Source organism: Mastigoproctus giganteus, chromosome 1 (assembly GCF_048544385.1).
Source record: "Mastigoproctus giganteus isolate SK-2022 chromosome 1, ASM4854438v1, whole genome shotgun sequence".
Lineage (NCBI taxonomy): Eukaryota > Metazoa > Arthropoda > Arachnida > Uropygi > Thelyphonidae > Mastigoproctus > Mastigoproctus giganteus.
Window position 1 is genome coordinate 193,789,964 of NC_143575.1, and position 20,273 is coordinate 193,810,236.

The window sequence follows — 20,273 nt, forward strand, 5'->3', positions numbered from 1 at the left end:
ATATGGCTTCTGCTGATGATGTGGTGGTATTAAGTAGAACAGCAAATTACCTAAAAGAAAGCGTGTAGTAACTGAAAGCGGGTTGATTCCTCTTCCAGTTGCTATACGCTATTAAAGGAGCTGGAACTAAAAGAGACAAATAAGATAAAATAAGGTTATGTTATTAACACCAGAAACAAATACAGATTTAAACACATCAAGTCTCGAGATGGGAGAAGGAAATCAGAAAGAGTTTCGAAAGAGTGCAGCAGCTGAAGTGCTTGGGTGATATTATTACGGAGGACAACGAAATCAGTGTGGAGGTAAAAGCTGGAATAGTCGCCGGTAATAGGTGTTATTTTGTATACAGGAAAATATTTAGATCTTCAAGTGTTTCGAGGAAGTTGAAGCTGGCCATTTATAAAACGATAATAAGATCAGTCGTTCTGTATGGACACTGGCGCCGAGAAAACATGTTGTGGAAGAGAAAAGACCTCAGGAAAATATAGTCCGCAGTCGACGAAGATAAACAGTGGGGATTTCAAGGACTGCTGGGAGTCATCTGGAAAAAGTAAATACATGGGTTGTGTTAGGCTAACTAAGAGTAAGAATAGGTAAATGTATACTTGCATGTACATCAATGCTAGGCGTATAGTAAATAAATTTGATGAATTTGAAGTGCTGGTCACGACATCAAAAGTGAATATTGTTGGGACATCAGAGACGTGGTGCCACACGAATATAAGCAGTGCAGAATTGAAATTTGGGGAGTACAAAGTGTACAGAAAGGATAAACAGGACAGAAAGGGAGGAGCAGTTATGCTGTTAGTTAAGAAACACATAAAATCTAAGGAAGTGCATCCAATTGAGATTGGTGGACAATGCAATGTTCAGTCAGTGTGGTGTGATATAAGCACTGGGAAAGGGAAAATGAGAGTAGGTGTGTGTTATAGACCTAATGAATCTGATCAGTATAATGAGCAATTGTGCAGAGAAATAGAGTGGACCAGTAAATCAGAATGTCTTATAATTGGAGATTTTAACTTTCCAGATATTGACTGGAACTTGTGGGTTGGTCATTCGCACACTAGCAAGACCTTTGTGGATTTATTGGATGACTGTTTTTTACAGCAACATGTGCGAGGCAACCAGAGGGAGTAATAATCTTGATCTGATTATCAGCAGCGATTCTTCATGCGTTAAGCATCAGCAGATAAAGGAACCACTAGGTGGCAGTGAACACAGTGTACTGATGTGGGATTTACTTAAAGATGTAACTACCTCAGGGGTAAGGGAAAGGGTTTTTGCTTTCGCAAAGGTGACTACAGTGGTCTCAGAGAGTTTTCAAATTCTATACAGTGGGATCAACTGATGTTACCAACAGTGAATTCTACATGGGAAGCCTTCTGGGACTTAATCTTGGAGGGTACTAGGCTTTTCACACCATTTAAGAAATACTGTTCAAGGTTCAGGCCTAAATGGATGTCAGATGAATTAATTAAGCTCGTGGCAGAGAAGAGAAATACATGGGATGCATATAAATTATCAGGCGACACAGAAGCCTATGGCAGATATAAGCTAATCTGTAATCAAGTCACAAAGGAAGCTAGGCAGGTGAAGGCAGATTACGAGAAATCTTCGGCAAAGAATGCAAAAAAAACAGCAGAGTTCTTTACTTATGTAAACTCTAGAAGGAAAGGGATGGATCAGATTGGTCCACTTAACATAGAGGGTTTGACTATTGATGATCATGCTCAGGTAGCTGATAAACTGGATGAGTATTTTGCATCTGCATTAACAAATGAGGAGTTATTCAACGAGGGGCATGAAAGAGGTTTATCAAACTCTAACAGGGAACTAAGTAATTTTGTAATAACTCGGAGCAAAGTGGAGGAAAAATTGTTGAAGTTAAACATAAGGAAGGCACCTGGGGTGGATGGGACCTATCCAGTTATATTAAAGGAGGCAGCAAAGGAAGTAAGCAAACCCTTGGCTATAATTATGAAAGCATCCTTAGAGTCAGGGGAGGTCCCCATGGACTGGAGATGTGCAAGATGTTTAAACGTGTCCCCAATTGACAAAGGGGGGGGATCAAAGGGTGACACGGGTAATTACAGACCTGTTAGTCTGACATCTATTCGCGGGAAAATAATGGAGTCACTGGTTAAGGAAGAGATGCAGGATCATCTAGACAAGACTGCAGTTATAGTTCAGACACAGCATCGGTTTGTTAAGGGGACATCTTGTCTGACAAATTTTATTCGATACTATGATGTGGTCACAAAGGAACTGGATGCAAAGAATAATTTAATTTTGATATCATATACTTGGATTTTAGGAAAGCTTTTGATACTGTGGCACATGAAGGCTACTATAAGAAATGGAGCAGTATGGCATTAAGGACAAGTTGCTACAATGGATAAAAGGATGGTTGAGTGGAAGAAGACAGAGTGGTTATCAATGGACACTATTTTTCATGGTCTAGTGTTATTAGTGGATTTCCTCAAGGTTCGGTGTTGGGCCTATTGTTGTTTTCCGTATTTATCAATGATATTGATGAAGGTATATCAGGATTAATGTCTAAGTTTGCAGACGATACGGCAGGGTTGTTAATCACGGTAATGATAGTACGCTATTGCAACAAGATCTGGAAAAGTTGAACAGATGGGCTGAGAGATGGCAACTGAAGTTTAACATTGACAAATGTTGTTGTTATTTGTTATTTGGTTTTTAGGAGCATTAGCAACTAAGGCCATATTGGTCCTGGGTTATGCGGTGGTCATTCCCTGACCTTGTCCGCCACCACCACCGCTGGGAAGTGAGCCAGGCTGCCCATCATTCTCTGGCTGGCCTCTGATAGGGTCGCCTGAGCTTCCTGGCAGAGGCCAGGTAAAAGAAATAGGGACAAGGGACAAGGTATTCTTGTATTGATTGCGGCCTCCAGGTTTACCCCTATATACCGCTGTAGCATCTGTAGGTTATTTATAGCCGGCAAGTGTGTGTAAGTGTGTGTAAGTATATATGTGTGTTGTGATGGTTGTTGTTTGCCGGCCCTGGAGTCTTAGCAGCCGGGAGGCAGGGAGCAAGCTACCTGCGTCCCGACTCCCGTCCCTAGCCACGTGGAGGCGCTCCAGGAACTATCTAAATTACACTTAGTGGGATTCCAGCAAGTGGAATCCCGGTTATAGTAAATAATGAATAGGGAGGATAAAAAAAAAAAGAAATAAGGAAAAGAAGAGGGAGCATTCTTCTACCATGGCTGGGGCATGTGGAGAGGATGGAAAAGAATAGAGTTGCAGTCAAAGTCATGCGCCAAAACCCCGAAGGAAGATGAAGGGCAGGAGGAACACCGCAGAAGAGATGGCGCGTTGATATAGAGGAAGAACTGAGAAGAATGAGAATCTAGACCTGGCGATGAAAGGAAAGAAGCAGAGAAGAATGGGCAGACATTGTTAAGGAGGCCAAGACCCTATAAGGGCTGTTTCGCCAGGAGAGGTGCGAAAGAGAATTAAATTAGTGAGATTCCTACAGCAAAAACCAAGATGATTAAAGAGAAATCGTAAGCGAAAATGTCAAAACGATTATAATTACAAAGAAATTACTAATATTAAAAATGTTTGGATTAATCCATATTATTATATTTAACAACAAAAGCATGAGTCATTCCAGTACTGAATCGGCATGTGCATTTTAATCTCAAGTAGGCTTTACAATTATAAAATACTAGACAAAGTTCATGTTAGCTGGTACGGTATGCTTTAAATTCACGGTAAAACATAATAACATATAAGAGTTTAAAATTAAGAAAAGCATCTCCTTTCCCGATGGTAACCTTGAGACATTGTCACATTCGTCCGTTTTAACTGTTCGTGTAAGGGAAGCAGCAGGGAGATTTAGCCCACGTGTGATTCGAGTACTTCTGCATAGTTAGGGTTACCTGATTATGCAGATAGCGAAAACAGCATATCACAAACGATTTGCCAAACTTTTTAATGCAACGGAAGTTTCGCACATATCATTTATTAAAACAAAGCAATATGTTTAACAAAACAGATATAAAATCCTTGGAGAAAACCACAGAATATAAGAAACAGTAGTCGATTTGTGGGGGAAAGGGATAGGGAAGTATCCGAACGTTGTATTGCAATAACTGTATTTACATAAACGTAAACAGCTTCATATTATAATCGGTTTTATATTATTTTACCCTTTCAAAATGCCACAAAAGATTCATGACTAATTCGAAAAGTTTCTTTTTTCAGGAAGCTAGCAACCACAACAAAAGAGCAGCAGTCATGAAAAATAGTACATGTACTTTTTAAAAAGGACGTCTGGTATCCTTACGCACAACGCGACTGCTTGAGTCCACATGCATTTAGGAGGAGGTACTGATAAATTCTCAGCCTATAATAGAAAGAAAGAAGATAATCCAATTATATACATAGTTTATTCAATATATTCGCCTTTAAACTCCACACACTTTCTACAACGATGTTTCAGCATTTGTAAATCTCTCAAATAGAAACTGAAAGATTGCTCCTCCCAAACCAGGCTTTTGTTGCTGGTATGAAGTCACCATATGATGCAAATTTAATGCCCTTTAAATGCCTTTTGAGATTTGAGAAGAGATAGTTCGAGGGTGCAAGATTTTATGAATATGGGGATAATGAAAAAACCAGAACATATAGTTCAGCTAATTTTGCGCATGTGTGTGTGTGTGCGCGCGCGCCTGCAAAAACAGCATTTCTCGGGTGAGCTTTTCCCTGCATTTGGACTTAATTCCTCATTTAGTTTTGTCTAAAAATGATAAAGAATACTCATCAGCAGTTATCTGCTGTTTATGGCTAAACTCTGACAAGTCAGCACAACTGACAATAACTAATAACAAGATAAAAAATCAAATCAAATTATCTATTAATGGAGCACCAAATCAAATTATCTATTAATGGAGCACGGGTTAAGAAAGTCAGCTCATACACTGATCTAGGAGTAACGTGGGACGAGGGCCTTACCTTCCAAAGGCATTTTCAGAACACTAGAATAAAAACTCTTGCTGTAAGACAGGAGATAACTGGGATTCGAAACTAGCAACTAGTGATCCAATACATCCAAAAATGTATTGTGTCTGTATCCCTTTATGCTTCAATAATTTGGTCCTCTGCTCCAAATACTTATATTAGGAAGTTTCTCAGCTTGGAATACTGGGTGCTCCGGTGGTTGAACAGGATTGCCTGGAAGCCCTTTACAATTTCAAAATCCATACTATATACAAACTTAAACGTAGCTCCGTGGATTCAGATGGTCATCCAACGTAACGTCTGCACTCTAGCACAACTTCTGACTGGGTGTTTAGATGCTCCTCAAATTGAAAATCTTGTGGTCAGGCCCCACCAGGGAGCTCGGCTCCACTACCCTCATTGTCTCCGTAGAGCTCTCCATCACACGGACAGATAAATGCGGCTATTTTCTGCCAATACTCTGGGATTGTTTAGAGACTTCAAATTCGACCAGAACAGGTACTGCCATGATAGAACCTACAGGAAGCTCAATACAGCGGATCTGTACACCAAACTACATATATAATAAAGAATGTGCATTTCAAGAAAGAAGAGTTTTCATATCAAAAGACTTCAAGTACCCATGAACACATAAAAACCTTTAATGAACACTTTATAGTGCCTTCAAAAGACTTATAGGACTGAGGATATTCCGTTCAACGGAATGACTGTGACATTCAATTCATGTGTAAAATGACTGTAGTTATTCCTCTTTATTTATTTATATATTTTCTGATATTTTATTCTATGTAATTATCTATGTTACTATATAATAAGTTATGATGGATGTATGTATGAGCCACCCTCCTAGATAACTTCTGTACAGGGGTGTTTGTTGAATAAACTGATAATAATAATAATTATTATTATTATTACTATTATTATCAGTTATAATAATTATATTATTATCGTTATAATAATTATTATTATTATTATCGTTTTATACTTTTCCAGTAGTCAATAAACAAAATCCCATCCTAGTCCCAAAAAAAAAAAAAAACAGGAAAAAAAAAAAGGCCATGGCCTTCCTAGCAGACATCTGAGTACAGAACGTCTTCTTTGGACGGGAGGGCTCCACTTCCTCGACTGTTCTTTGGTCTCTGGATCATAATAAAACAACCATTTTTCATTCATAGTCATAATTCGTGCCAAAAAAATCATTGCCACTTGCTCAAAATAGTGAAAATGGCAGTTGAAGTTGTAACAGATTGCAAGAACAACTTATTGGGTTTTTTCCGTGATATACAGGAAGTTAAGCAGTAGAGACAAAGAAGTGATTATTCCATTCTATAAAGCAATGGTTAGGCCACATCTTCAGCATGAATACAGGCTCGGAAACCCCGTTTGAACAAAGACGTGTACCTGTTGGGAAGATACAGAGAACGACAAGATTGGTTAAGAGCACAAAGTGGTATTCTTATCACGAGAGCCTACAGCTTTGTATGCTGCAATGTTTGAAAACATGGAACGCCTGCGAGGTCACCCTGTCGAGATGTTTAAGGCTTTAAAAGGTTTGAGTAAAGTGAGCTCGGGGCATCGTTACACTTAGTCAAATGGCATTCACAAAGAGGAGGGCGCATAAAGTTAAAGTAAGAGGAGATTATTGTATATATAAATTCCCGAATTTTTTTCTTTAGTCAAAAAGTGATTGACTGTCGGAATAAACGTCCACATGTCATTACTTTTGTGGCAATTAGAAGTTTGTCTACTTTTAAAGAGGGATTTAACAAATACTTGAAAGAAACAGGTAAATAAAATGAGGGGATTGTGACGATGGCTGCTGACAGTGTTTTTTTTTTTTTAGGCTGTTGCTTCCTTGCATCATTTTGTCAATTTCAAATAACCCTGATACTTAATAATATTTTAGTAATGCTAATTTATCTGTTTAAATGTTTAATTTACATTTCAATATAAGATAATTACATTCTAGTATAACTAAAGTTACTTTAGTAAAAAGAAGTATTATATTTAAGTAATGCTTCTAAGATACTAATTATACAGTTCTGGTATTTAGGCCAAATCGAGTGATATTAATCCCCCAACTGCAGTACAGTAAACAAATTTTAATTAACATATTTTGAATGATAAAGGCGATTGTTAATCCTTAAAGTTTTTATATGATATAAACTTTGTTGAAAAGAAAATAAATATTATATTGTATTCGGTTATTAACATTATTATAATGTATAAATGATGTTTACTTCAAGTGAGTAATCAAACAAAAAGTTCAGGCCTGACATAGCCGAGTGATCAGGAGCGAGGGTACATAATACGCGTTCCTTGAGTGGACCGGGGTTCAAGCCCCTCACCACTAAATACGATAAATATTTGTACTGACGATTTATTGTAAACTCTACTCGTTTGGTTGTCGTGCCGGAGTATAAACAAAAAAAAAAAAAAGCAGCAAATGTTTTATAATACTGTACTCTTGAATTTTTTTATAATTAAGCGGTATTCACAGCGCAACTACTGATTCCTATTTTAAACAGAGGTCCCATGGTACGTTGGTAACCGCTCTGGACTCTGAAATTGTATTTTAAGTCAATATAATAAACGGTGAGTAATAAATAAAATGTTCTGTTTATACTTCGGCGCGACTACATAATCAAAAGATTTTAAAACTAATCACTCTGACAATGAAAACACCCATTACTTTATTCGATAATTACGAGTACTCGAACCATAATCAACTCAAATGAATGTAATACAGTACTACACTTTTGCGTTAACCATTCGGCTACGTCAGGCCTCCTACTTTATTTGTAACTCCGACAAATCTTTGAAGAAATATCTATTGAAATTCCATTTTATCATAAAAAATAAATTGAAATGATGACCATTAATCATTAAGTGAAAAAGAATCATGTCTATACGCAGTAAATTAAATGAAATTACTATTAGCGTCATCGTTTCATTACACCTCATATTGCAAGAATAGTCTTCTCCATTGGGGAAGCATTACTTATTCGAAGTATAACCGAATAGGTAACTCGTTGTGAAGGCATTCACAATATAAGATGAGGCTTTTGCCTTGAATCTTTATTAAGCTGAAAAATGAATAACTGCATAACGCCTCAGATAAAAAAAAAAGGAAGTGTTTAGATGAAAAAAAAAAGGATGTGTTTTATTTTACTTCATTATTTCACCGATTATACCTTGAAGTAAAATAAAACATGTCCATGAAAATAAATATTGGATATTTTTTTTTTTTTCCCTCTCTATTCGTGAAAAGCGTCAAGCAGTAGGCATAACAACCAGGAAGTAGGGAGATCAAACAAGTTTGGAACAGCAGCACTCTTTCCGCTACAGGGAAGACAATAATGTGGGGACGTGAACTGACATAGGAAATAGGCCGGTCTCTGTAGTCTATAATATCCGTGAGGGTAAAATTCATTTCGCATACTGTTCGATTGATATTCTGCAGTCATTCTATACAAACTTAGAAAACTATTTAGTTATGAAAATGATGTGCACTTCAAAGAATTTTCAAGTGAGGCTTTAGAACATTTAACGAATTTAATTGAATGATTAACTCACGGAAATTTTCAGGAGGTGGTTCTAGTTGCATTTGCAAACGTTTACTCTTTTATTTAGGTTACGTGAAGTCAGCATATAATTAACCTGAGTTATTTACCTGCAACTCGTGATTTCCTGAGAGCGTGGAAACTATACCTAAATTTAGCTGCTGATAATTTAGCTGCAAAAATAGTCATTTCACCTGAATTAATAGTTTTGTCTGCTCATCGCATTTTTCAAAAAATACTATAAAATCAATAAAATAGAATTTAAATAATCCCATGAACTTATCTTTTACTACTTTTTGGTATTATAAAAATCATTTATACAGGATCGGCCTACTATTGGTCAGTTAAATCTCTCGGCGATAAGAGAATGTGGAGAGCGTTTAGAGACCGTTTATTTACATGTTCACAGGAAAACTGCAACTCTGGGATTGAAACCCTTCGTCTAATTCCGGCTGCCTACAACCCAGAGCCCGATCAGTGAAGGGAATCGAACCCAAACCTTTTAAAACGTGTAATAAGTGGGGAGGGTACTACGTTACGGATTATCAATCCCATGAACTTATCTGGAATCAAAATGCAACTAGACAAAAAAAAAAAAAAAAATATATATATATATATATAATTAACTGTCAGAGAATGCGTCATAAATGTTCAGTGTGATATAGGACGAAGAGAGCATACTATATCCTGACAATAGGAGCGATCGGTGACGCCTTGATTCTTGAAGCAATAAATTATTCTGTTGTTATTGTGTCAACGACCGTGTGTCTTCGACTATGCTGCAGAAACAGGATCAGTATAGTTATGTACATCAGCATTAGTCGAGGCATACGATGCAAGAAAGCAAGCTTATGCAGCATCAACCAAAAAAAAAAAAAAAACCCTCCCATTTCGCCCATCCATTTACTCCAAATGCCTGTCCAGCTCAGCTTTAAATTTATTTAAGCTATCAACTTCCACAACAAGAAATGGAAGTCTGTTCCAGCAATCAACTACCCGCTGGCTAAAGGCAAATTTCCACACATCTATTCTACAACTGTCTTTCCTCAATTTGAATCTATGCCCCTCAGGTTCTTAATCTGAGCACGAGGAAGAATCCCATCAGCATTGAGCTTGCTCAACCCATTCAGGACATTATACACCTCAATCAGATCACATCGCATGTGCCTAGTCTCCAGGCGCTGCAATTTGCAGAACTTAAGCCTCTCTTAGTAAGAGCACCCCTTTGTTCCCCTCACCAATCTTGTTGTCCTTCATTGCACTCGTTCTAGCAACTCTACATTCTTTCTAAAATGAGACCTCTAGACCTGTACACAGTACTCAAGGTGTAGCTTGACCACTGCCTTGTACAACGGGACAATTACCTTCCTGTCTGTCCCTGCTGGCAAAATTCTTATATTTCATTGACAAGACTCCATGACTGCTCTGGCAGCCAGTCTGCACTGTCAGCGAACTTCATATTTGACTCCACAATTACCCCCAGGTCTTTTTCATTCTCCACCTTCCTAAGTGTAGTACCACACAGTTGGTAAGTTTCTCTTGGGTTACTGCTACCCATATGCAGTACTTTGCATTTGTCAGTGTTAAACTTCAGTTGCCACTTCTCAGCCCATTTGCCCAACCAGTAGTAGCTACCCTTTTTGGGGCCCGGAGGCAAAGAGCATTTTCGGGCCCCTACTTAATTAATGAAAATTGCAAAAATAGGAGACAGCCAAAGACGCCGGGACACTAAAGGGCCCGGGCCTGGAGGCAATTGCCTTGCCAGCCTACATGGTAGCTACGCCACTGTGCCCAACCTATCTAGATCCAGTTGCAGTAGCATACTGGCAAAATACTCATTCAGTTTATCAGCTATCTGAACATGATCATCAATAGCGAAACCATCTATGTTAAGTGGACAAATCTGATTCATCCCTTTCCTTCTAGAGTTTACATAAGTAAAGAACTCTTTGCTGTTTTTCTTTGCATCCTTTGCCAAGGATTTCTCGTAATCTGCCTCGCCTGCCTAACTTCCTTTGTGACTTGATTATAGACTAGCTTATATCTGCCATAGGCTTCTGTGTCGTCTGATAATCTATATGCATCCCATGCATTTTTGTTCCCTGCCACGAGCCTCATTAATAGAATTTAAAAACTGTCTGAGACCACTGTATATGCTAACGCTGTTTTAATAGTTCTTAATGCTGGGGAAGACAAAGCAAATCGCCTTCCATTGCTTTTTTTTTCAAAAAGAAAAGAAATATTGATAAATACACGAATGTTTTAAAAATAGTTGAGCAGGTCGCATACCTGTAATTTATTCTAAACAATACCTGGCATTAACGTTATGCATCTGAAAACAGAATATTTGAATATTCTTCAATGATAGTTAATGCTTGTGCATCTCACGGTATCTTATTTCGTATCATGGCCTTCAAAATGGGTTTGCAACATCTGAAACCTGCTCACTTTTTTCTCAAATTTAGGTGCGTAATCTTAAACATTATTTATAGTTTAGACTCCAGGTTTCAGTCATACTCATACTCATACAGTCAGACAAAAAAATGCTATTATTTTTCTAAATTTATACTAAATACTTCAGATTCCTCATCATATTTTTTCTTACTGTATTGTGGCTCTCAATGAAAATAAACAGTTCCAGTAATTTACTTGCACATTAGAACGTTTCAGCTTATATTTATATAATGTCGTATTTGAGATAAATTTAATGAGCGTTTCTATAACAACATTGTATTTGAAGAAACGATTTGCTTCTACCTTCTTCTAGGCACGGGCTATTGGCTTTAAGGCATTTCTAGCGTGCCACAGGTGGGTGACCTACAGCTTTCCTGCACCATGCGGTTTCGCTCTGTTTTTCATTCGAGTGATTGTCTAAGCAAAACGGATGCGACTGTCTATGCGTGTGCTTTTTAGCTTGTCCTTGAAACAAGGTTCCTACTTTAAATGCAATAAGGGTAATATCGGTACGCGGTTCGCTGCATTCTAGGACTATAGTGAACTGACACTGTGATATGTTAGTAGGGTGTTATTCTTATGTAAAGTATCAATTAAAATAAAACAGTTACTGTACTTAAAAAAATTTTTAAAGAGAGAGAGAGAGAGTAGCTATTTGAAGACAGTTGAAAGAGATAGATTCCCCTTCTCTACAGAAAAAAAAATACTGAAAAATTACACAGGTATCCTTTTGTTTCCTGAAGCAAAAGAAAAATATTACACATAAATTTTCTATGCCACATAAAGTTTGCGTCCTGCTGTACTTTGAATACACAACGGTTTAAGTCTGCTTTCTTATCTTTGGTTTATTTATTCTGAGGTAGGGTTATAATAAAGATTTTTAATTATATGCTTGTATTAACTAAAGAACAAAACTTATAACCATTAAAGAAGTGCTTGCTAAAAAGACTTGCAAATTTAACTTTATTTCTCAGATAATAGCTGTTGGTAATCTTACAACAGTAATTGATTTGATCATCTGGACTAATTGTTATTTGAGATGAATAACACGAGTATTCAACAAGCCTGATAACGAAGGAATTGCGAAGTCTTTTAAGACACTAAGCACAAGCTAGAACCAGAATTAATCAAAATACTACATAGGTAAAAATTTGTTTTTAGAACTGTAAGTTAGAAACTCGATAAGTAAGTTAAAAAGTATTGGCAAAATGATACAAGAAAGCAAGGTTACATAGCCCTAGCGAAACACAAAAAAAATAAAATAAACAAATAAACTAAATTAAATTAAGTTAAATTAATGTAACTGTTTTAAACTTCGCCCATCTTCAGACTTGTTTCATTTCAGCAATACAGATGATTAACTCAGGTAAAATTAATATAGGACAAGAGGAATACCTTACCTTCTAATCTTCAGTACACTAGTTCTTGACTAAATATAGAATACAAAGAGGATGATATGAGATGGTTAGTACTATTCCAAAACTGCTTTTAACTTCTTGGGCCAAAATCATGTAGCCACTTCAAGAATGAATGTGTCAGAACGACTAAGGGTAGTAGGTTTAACAACTGAATCACTATCATCAAGAATAAGTCCTCTTTTACTAGAGATATTTAAGTGTCTTGGCGCTTCCAACAAATCTCATAGTCTGAATCTGATTATAGAGAGTATTGTTAGATTTATCATAATTATTACATAAGTTACCTTCAAGCCATTATTTCCATGGATTTAACGTCAATTTATATCACCATCCTAAAATAATATATTCATTTAACTAGTACATAAGTGATCATTGATAAATACAAGGTATATCAAATTATCAATAAGAACCGATACACAAATCTTCGAACATATTTAAGTAGAATGGAGTTTCTCAAACTTTTGGCCATCTTAACTTTAAAAAAGATTTCTTGCGGTGCACCTATAAATAACAAATCCCTATAAAGATATTCTTGTATGTACATTTTTGCGTGTGTATTTTTATCATTAAATATTTTTAACCAGTCATATACAGCTTTTCGTAGCCCATCAGTTGAGAAACACTGACACAGAATGCTCAAGAATATCCATTACTCACACCAAATGAATTTATGATAAAACAGTAACATTAACCGGTTAGTCGTCAGTGCTCTAGTTAATGCTTTACTGTAACTAAATATATTTAAAGAGTAAATCTATCTATGTTAAGTAGGCTACCATAAATAATAAAGGATAAACTAACAAATTTAAGCAATTAATTGCGAACTACCACATACTTTCCGTGCATACATATATATGCTATAGCCATTACCTATCTCTCTTAAATTCCCTCAGACCTTTTTTCAAGGTGGTCTCAGGTAAGGAGGCAATGGATTTTTCGTAATTCAAACATGAAAACTGAGTTTAGAAAACATGCAATTTACGTATATGAGATGAAGAACACAAGTATTCAACACATTGCCAAGGAATTGAGTTAAAAACAAATACATTTTCTGTTTATACTCCAGGACGAGACTTCGCGATCAAAGGAGTTCACAAGAGAGAGAGAGAGAGAATACAAGAAACAGCACCGTATTTAGCAGTTACGGCTTGAACCGCGGTTACTCGAAGCACGAGTTCTTATGCACCCTCGCGCCTGAAACAAGAAATAATTACAACGAAAGCAATAATTTCCTTCTTCTTACAACTATGTAATGTTTATCTATTTATGAGAGACATTTAGGCTCATAAAAATTCGCAGTTTTATAAAGAATCAAAGAGCACGAGATACAACATAATCATATTATGTTGCCGCAGACTAGACAAACTCACAGAATCCACATTCTCAATCTGAATAAGGTAGCATCTATAAATAAATTCTTAATATGTATAATTATATAAATTGTATGATATTAATCATCATTTTCGCATAATATATTAACTTTAATTGTCCTCATAATAGTGGAATTAAGCATAAGTGTTATACGTGGCTAATTTTATTATCTACGCCATAATGTCCGGAGACAACATTCTTCCCAATGGAAACATTCGCTTGATATAAATTTTAAAGTTAATTAATTCTAATATTAAAAATACTTCTGTTGTGTTTATTGCGAGTATGTGTCGAAGAAAATATAACTTGTAATAAACTTTGAACTTAAGTACCAGTCGATATCTCTGGCGGATAATGAACATAATCGCGTATTTTTAGACTAAATGGACCTCAAAAGCATTCCCACTTAAAAAAGAAAAAATGTTCAATTTATACTCCAGCACGATCATCTACGTTAGAGTTTACAACTAATCATATTGACAATAATACATTCAGTACCGCAATTAGCAATTACGTGGCTTGAACCATAGTCATTTCAAAAGTGTGTACTATTGTAATTCCGAGCTAACCACCTCAGCATACGTCAGCTCTTCACCCAAAGTGTTATTTCTATTACTGCATCCTGGTTACAAAACACTTTAAATTTAAAATTTACAATTAAATTTAAATGTAAAAATGTAAATTAAGCAAACAGCGAATCAACTTACAAGTCCACAGCTACTTTGGCAGTCGTCTATTTGAAAATTAACTTTTAAAAGGGTCACAAGAATTATAACTAATTCATTCTCTCTCTCTCTCTCTCTCTCTCTCTCTCTCTCTCTCTCTCTCTCTCTCCAGTGTTAATTCGTCTATGATACTGATCATTTTATCTCGTAGAAAACTTGGCACATTGAAACTATCCTATCGATTACCAGGTTATCCTAACGCTGCCCAAGAAAGTACATTTCATATTTGTAAAGTTCTTTCTTTAACAACAGGACAGGCTTCAATAATTGGTGCAGAAGCATAATGCTATTATTGTAATGTAAGATACAGAAGCAGTCGAAAGATGAGCACATAAGCTCACTATGTCAACTAAGTTAGCCATCTAGTAGGATATTTTTAACCGTTGAGCTTCACACATTGTGCGGATGAAATCTTATCCTAAATAAGTAAGCGCACTCTGGTATAAAATGACAGATAGTAATTCAGAGTCAAAATTAAATTACTATAGTAAATAATATCTGTATTAAAATCCCAATGGTTAAATATCGGATAATCCTAACCAAAAGTACTATCTTAATATTAAATAATACATTCATAAATACCTACTTATTAAACATATACACATATGTATTATTAATTAAAGTTAAATAAAATAGCAATTTCATGAAACGTAATGAAGTAATAAATGCTAAATCTCAACTATTTAATTATGAATTAATAACCATCATGTTACTCATTTCTTTTCGGAACATTCTGTCGTTCGTCCAGCATATGTTAATTGTTCATTTAAATGTTTCATATTTCCGATTTTGATTCATAAACTATCGTGCACTAAAGTCCATGTTTCTGTAAATCGATTTGCATGTTGCCTCATGTATATGACAGACCGAACTTAACTAGATATATTTAACGGAGGTGAAAAGTCGGAGAGAATTTGAAAAGACATCTGTTTATCATCTGTGAGCTTCCTGAAGAGACTGAATGAACTTAAAATATTCTGTTATACACATAAATAATCATTTCGCAGTGAATATTTTATAATTATAGATCGGTTATTCCAATACGTTCATTTCTTACCTTCTCACGATTAAAGCTATAAAACTTTTTAAAATTTTGTTGACGATATTTTAATATTAGTTTGAAAAAAAAGCAGTTCTTCTCACCTTGTAGCAAACCCAGGTAAAATACAAAACTAAATCGGTCCCTGCCTCGTTATTTACTGCCTATCCGTACCAGCTCCTTCTTTGCTGTCGGACCTCTCAACTAGTCCGCCAAGTTGTTGCTCTCCCTCTGTTGCGTTACCTGTCGTGCACGGCGAAACAATAACGGAGCTTGCGTTACAGGTTCCTTTATACCTGTGTATAGTAGGTGTGTTTCACCTCATAGTGGGACACACAGACCTTCACATGAGTCCGGATGCGCAGTGAAGAGTGCGCAGATGGTCCCAAAGGTCATTTGTATCTAAAGCTTGCATTCGATATCCTACTTCGTAAGTTAAGTTACTACAAGCGTCTCTCTTTCTCTATCTCTCTTCATCTTCAAACAAGCTGGATTAACCGGTCTAAACTCCCACCGCCATCTCCTAGGCTTCTATTGCTTATCGTATGTTCTCGTACCTGGCAAATCTTGGGGATATGCCTGCATTTTTCATGGCACCATTACAGGCCTACTTCTTTCATTACGTTATGGTATACAACCAAAAATACCTTTCGGTAAAAATAACCGGGTCGCTGACGGTAGGAAAGACGGAATTTTGTGACCTCCATAAGACAACGAAGTTTAGTCGATGAGAAAATAACGGAACTTGAAGAATAACATTAGGGATGAACGGAGAGGAAGAAAAGGATAGTGAAGATACAGGTCAGGGGGCAGTATTGCGAAGGCTATTCATAGACAGCCAAACTTGTAGGGTTGAACAGTGGTAATCCAAACGGTACAATCGCTAGCGGGCGTGACCTCTGTTGCAACAGTGGGTTGGAGAAGCTATACTTAAATTGTAATGCTTCACTGGATGGAACAATAGTGGTGTCGTAACAGAGCATGAGATTCAAAGAAAACGGGGGAAGAGGAGGTGAGGTCGTCATGGAACCAAGAAACAGTATTTTCGACTTATCCAGTTGATTTATCTACGTTTCAGAGAGATGAGGCATTTCTCCTTCCTCTACTTGTCAGCATGCTTTAAAAAAACAAAGGTATTGAAGGAAGGAAGAGAGAGATAAGATAAAACAAATATAGCTTTGATATATAAACAGAAGGTTGTTGATTCGAGAAGTAACTCAAGTATATATAAAAGTTTAAAACCCGAATAACTTGATTTGTTCCATATAGTAACTGTGTGGGTTGGTTTAAGTTGCGTTGTTCAGCTTCCAGAAAAACATTGAGATTGCTGTATTCCAAGATTTTAAAGGAGCAGATGAGCTGGATTACGATTATTTGTTTCTTAATCTAAATATTTCTTTCTGCTTTAGAATTACTTGCAGTGTTTATTACTCAATATTTTGTCTCTTGCATGTCTCGAATTTCGTTTAATCAGAGCAGACTGAACTTAGCACATAATATAATAATTTATATAAGTTAATATAATTGATATTTAGTTAAACGTCTGTTCATTCGTAATGCTATTACATCGGCCAATACAGCCTTAGATTTCAAACTCAGGAAAGTAATGACACAAACAATATGAATGGAATAATACACCATCCATGAAGAAAATATCACTGCAATATTAGCAAAGATATCTCATTTATCAAATAGGGAAACATTTAAGAGCAACTTCTGAAAAGACAGTAACCTGTTATCACTAAACAGGATTCCAGAATAAGGAACCATCGTTATAAATGTAGAAGAAAAAAACAAAACAGATTCTTTGGATAAAGAACCTGTTTTCGTAATTGACCGTAACTGAGAAGCCCAAACCTGTCTAAAGGATATCACTGAAGATATATGATACCAGATTAAGATGCTTTCGGGATTTCAATTCACAAAAAATAAAACAGCTCGCCTGGAGAAAACCACTGTCCTACCAAAAATCATGAGACACTTGTATATGAACAAAAAAATTTATTCAACAAAATTAATAGCGTTGACGAGCCTTTGGCTGTAATGACTGCGTCAATGAATCACGGAAGACTTTCTACTAATATCTAGTAGAAAACTGGTGGTATTGTTCTCCAATCCCCCTTTTACAGCATTCGTGAGCATCACTAATGAAAGGGACCGTCTTGGTCTTGTCCTAATTGAATTCGAAGCTCTATGCTTGCAAAAGTAATGTTCCGGCATTATTCTCTTTAAACCATACGTTCATAATCCTTACTTTGTGACATGGAGCGTTGCCGTGTTGGAAGGTATAAGGTTCCATAAAAGGGCCACATGTAGGGCAATAGAGTTGTACGGAACATCAATGTAGGTCGTAATACGCATGATTCCTTGCAATGAGACTAGTGGACCTAATCTACAATACAAGAAACACTCCCGAACCATGACACTGCCTCTTTCTAACTTCACAGTTGAGCCTACATACTCCGGTAGTGAACGTTCTACAATCACCCTTTACACCCAAACACGTCCATCATACTGTGTGTGTGTGTGTGTGTGTGTGTGTGTGTGTGTGTGTGTGTGTGTGTGTGTGTGTGTGTGTGTGTGTGTGTGTGTGTGTGTGTGTGTCAACGAAAATTGCTCCTCATGACCAATTCCTAACACCTAATCGAGATACTTTCCGGTTTTTGTTATGAACGGCTTGTGGGCCACAGCTCTTCTGTGAAAATTCATGGCACGCAGCACTACTCACGTCGTGGAAACACTTTCGTGTTTGCACGTGGTAGCTCGCAGCTCTAAACTAAAATTCTCTAGAGTCCGATGACGAGATGAGATAATCAGCCTTCTAAGGCATGTCGGCTGCTGTCAGTCAGTGTGTTACGACTACCTACTTGGTTGTTTCTTGGACTCAGAGTGTCATCTCTGGAATTCTATTTCTTCAGCACGTTCCCAAATGTTGGGAATGTTCGATTCCTGACTGCACGCGTAGACATTTACTCCACATGGCATCCACCTATCATTGCCCTCTGAAAGTCTGCTAGTCCTTTCTGTATGCTTACTTCAGCTTACACGTTTAAAATACTGTAAATTGCAAACTAACTGCTGATCTCCTTTACAGACCAAAATGTTTGCATATTTCGTAGTGGCACTCAGTTTCTTGTAGTCAGAGGGTGACTTTTGGTAAGGATGTGCATGAAAGCTTTATGTTCAGAATAATAAACTGTCTCTCCATAAAGTACATTAGGAAACTGATTAAAATATAAAAATGGCACACTTTATAAATGAAACTGTTGTTTGATTCCTCACCCTACATAACAGAATTATATAGAAATTCGATTTTTAGTTAATTTTGTTATGCAGAAAATTCTATTATGTAGAATTAACACAAAAGATTAATTTTTGACTTAACAAGGTTTAATCGAAAGATTAGATCAACGATTTTATAATTCTTGAACGCACAGCGGTTGCTAAAAGCGAGCGAAGCTTACAATATCTTTGGACAACATTTCGACATGCGCACACCAATTTTTAACTAGTTATGCGCTAGTCTAGTGGAAAGCAATTTTGAGTGTGTTTTTATCATTGTCGTCTGTACTGAAAATGATGAAATGTGAACAATGGGCGAACATTAGATTTTGTTGTAAACTTGAAAAGTCAGCCACGGAAGCACACGCTTGTTACAGTTTACGGAGATGATGTTATGAAAAAGAAAAAAGAAAAGAAAAGAATAGAAAAAGGGTTTCGGATGGTTTCAAACGCTTCGTGAAGGAAATTTTTCGCTAGAAAATGAAGAAAGAAGCGGTCGTCCGTCAACACCCCCAGAACGATCAAAACATCAGTGAAGTCTACATCATCATCATCATTCGATCGGATCGGCGATTGACAGTGGGCATCGACATGTTTCGTATTTTGTATACGACGGTTCGACGTGGTATGCTGTGATGTTACAGAACTCTGCAAAAATAAGTGGTGCTATGTTTGTGCAGTGTGTGGAGATGGGGCTGTGCAATGTTGCTTAGTTGTTTCTGACCACTTTGCTACGAGGAAGCAGCGATCAACAGGAAGGCTGCTTCCTGTTGATCGCTGTTAATATATAAGAAAGGACACCAGACAGAAACAAGAGCTGAAAGTAAAAAGGAAAATTAGAGTCCATTACAAAAACAGGAAAATCCAGCATTGAAAAAAACAGTGCCAACAAGTCTAGGATTATTATTTATTTGCCACATGGTGCACGGAAGCCCGACGCTTTTGCTAAACCAGCCAAACAAAAAAAATAAATAAATAAAATAATAATAAGAAGAAGAAGAAGAAGAAAAAATAAAAAAATAATAAGATGAAAATAAAAAAAAATAAATGAATAAGATGAAAATAAAAAATAAGGAAATAAAATAAACTATCTATTTGACTCCCTCCTCGCTTAGGTACCTATCAAACTGACCTTTGAATCTCCTCAAGCTGTCAGCCTCAACACTCATGTAGGTAACTTATTCGAGTAATCAAAAACTAGCTGGCTAAAAGAAAACTTCCTGCAATCCAGCCTGTCTCCTCCATTGTAATTTGAATTTATGGCCCCTATTGCTGGAATCATTTTTAACAGTGAAAATTTCACCATCACTGATTTTATTCTCTCACCTCAGAGCCTTGTACACCTCAATCAGGTCCCCTCTATGGCGCCTAATCACGAAACTCAGCATCCCGTGTATATAAGTCTTTCCTCATAGGTACCTCCC

At 36.6% G+C, this 20,273-nt stretch overlaps 1 protein-coding gene across 1 annotated transcript in view; it reads right to left on the reverse strand.

Moving 5' to 3' along the window:
* The window catches only part of LOC150091401 (uncharacterized), a 77,160-nt gene extending 61,298 nt beyond the window's left edge, over window positions 1-15,862 (reverse strand). The window contains exon 1 of the mRNA XM_090375364.1: window positions 15,672-15,862. The gene's annotated coding sequence lies outside the window, so the exon portion shown is untranslated. The remainder of the gene's footprint in view (window positions 1-15,671) is intronic.
* Between the last annotated feature and the right edge of the window lie 4,411 nt (window positions 15,863-20,273).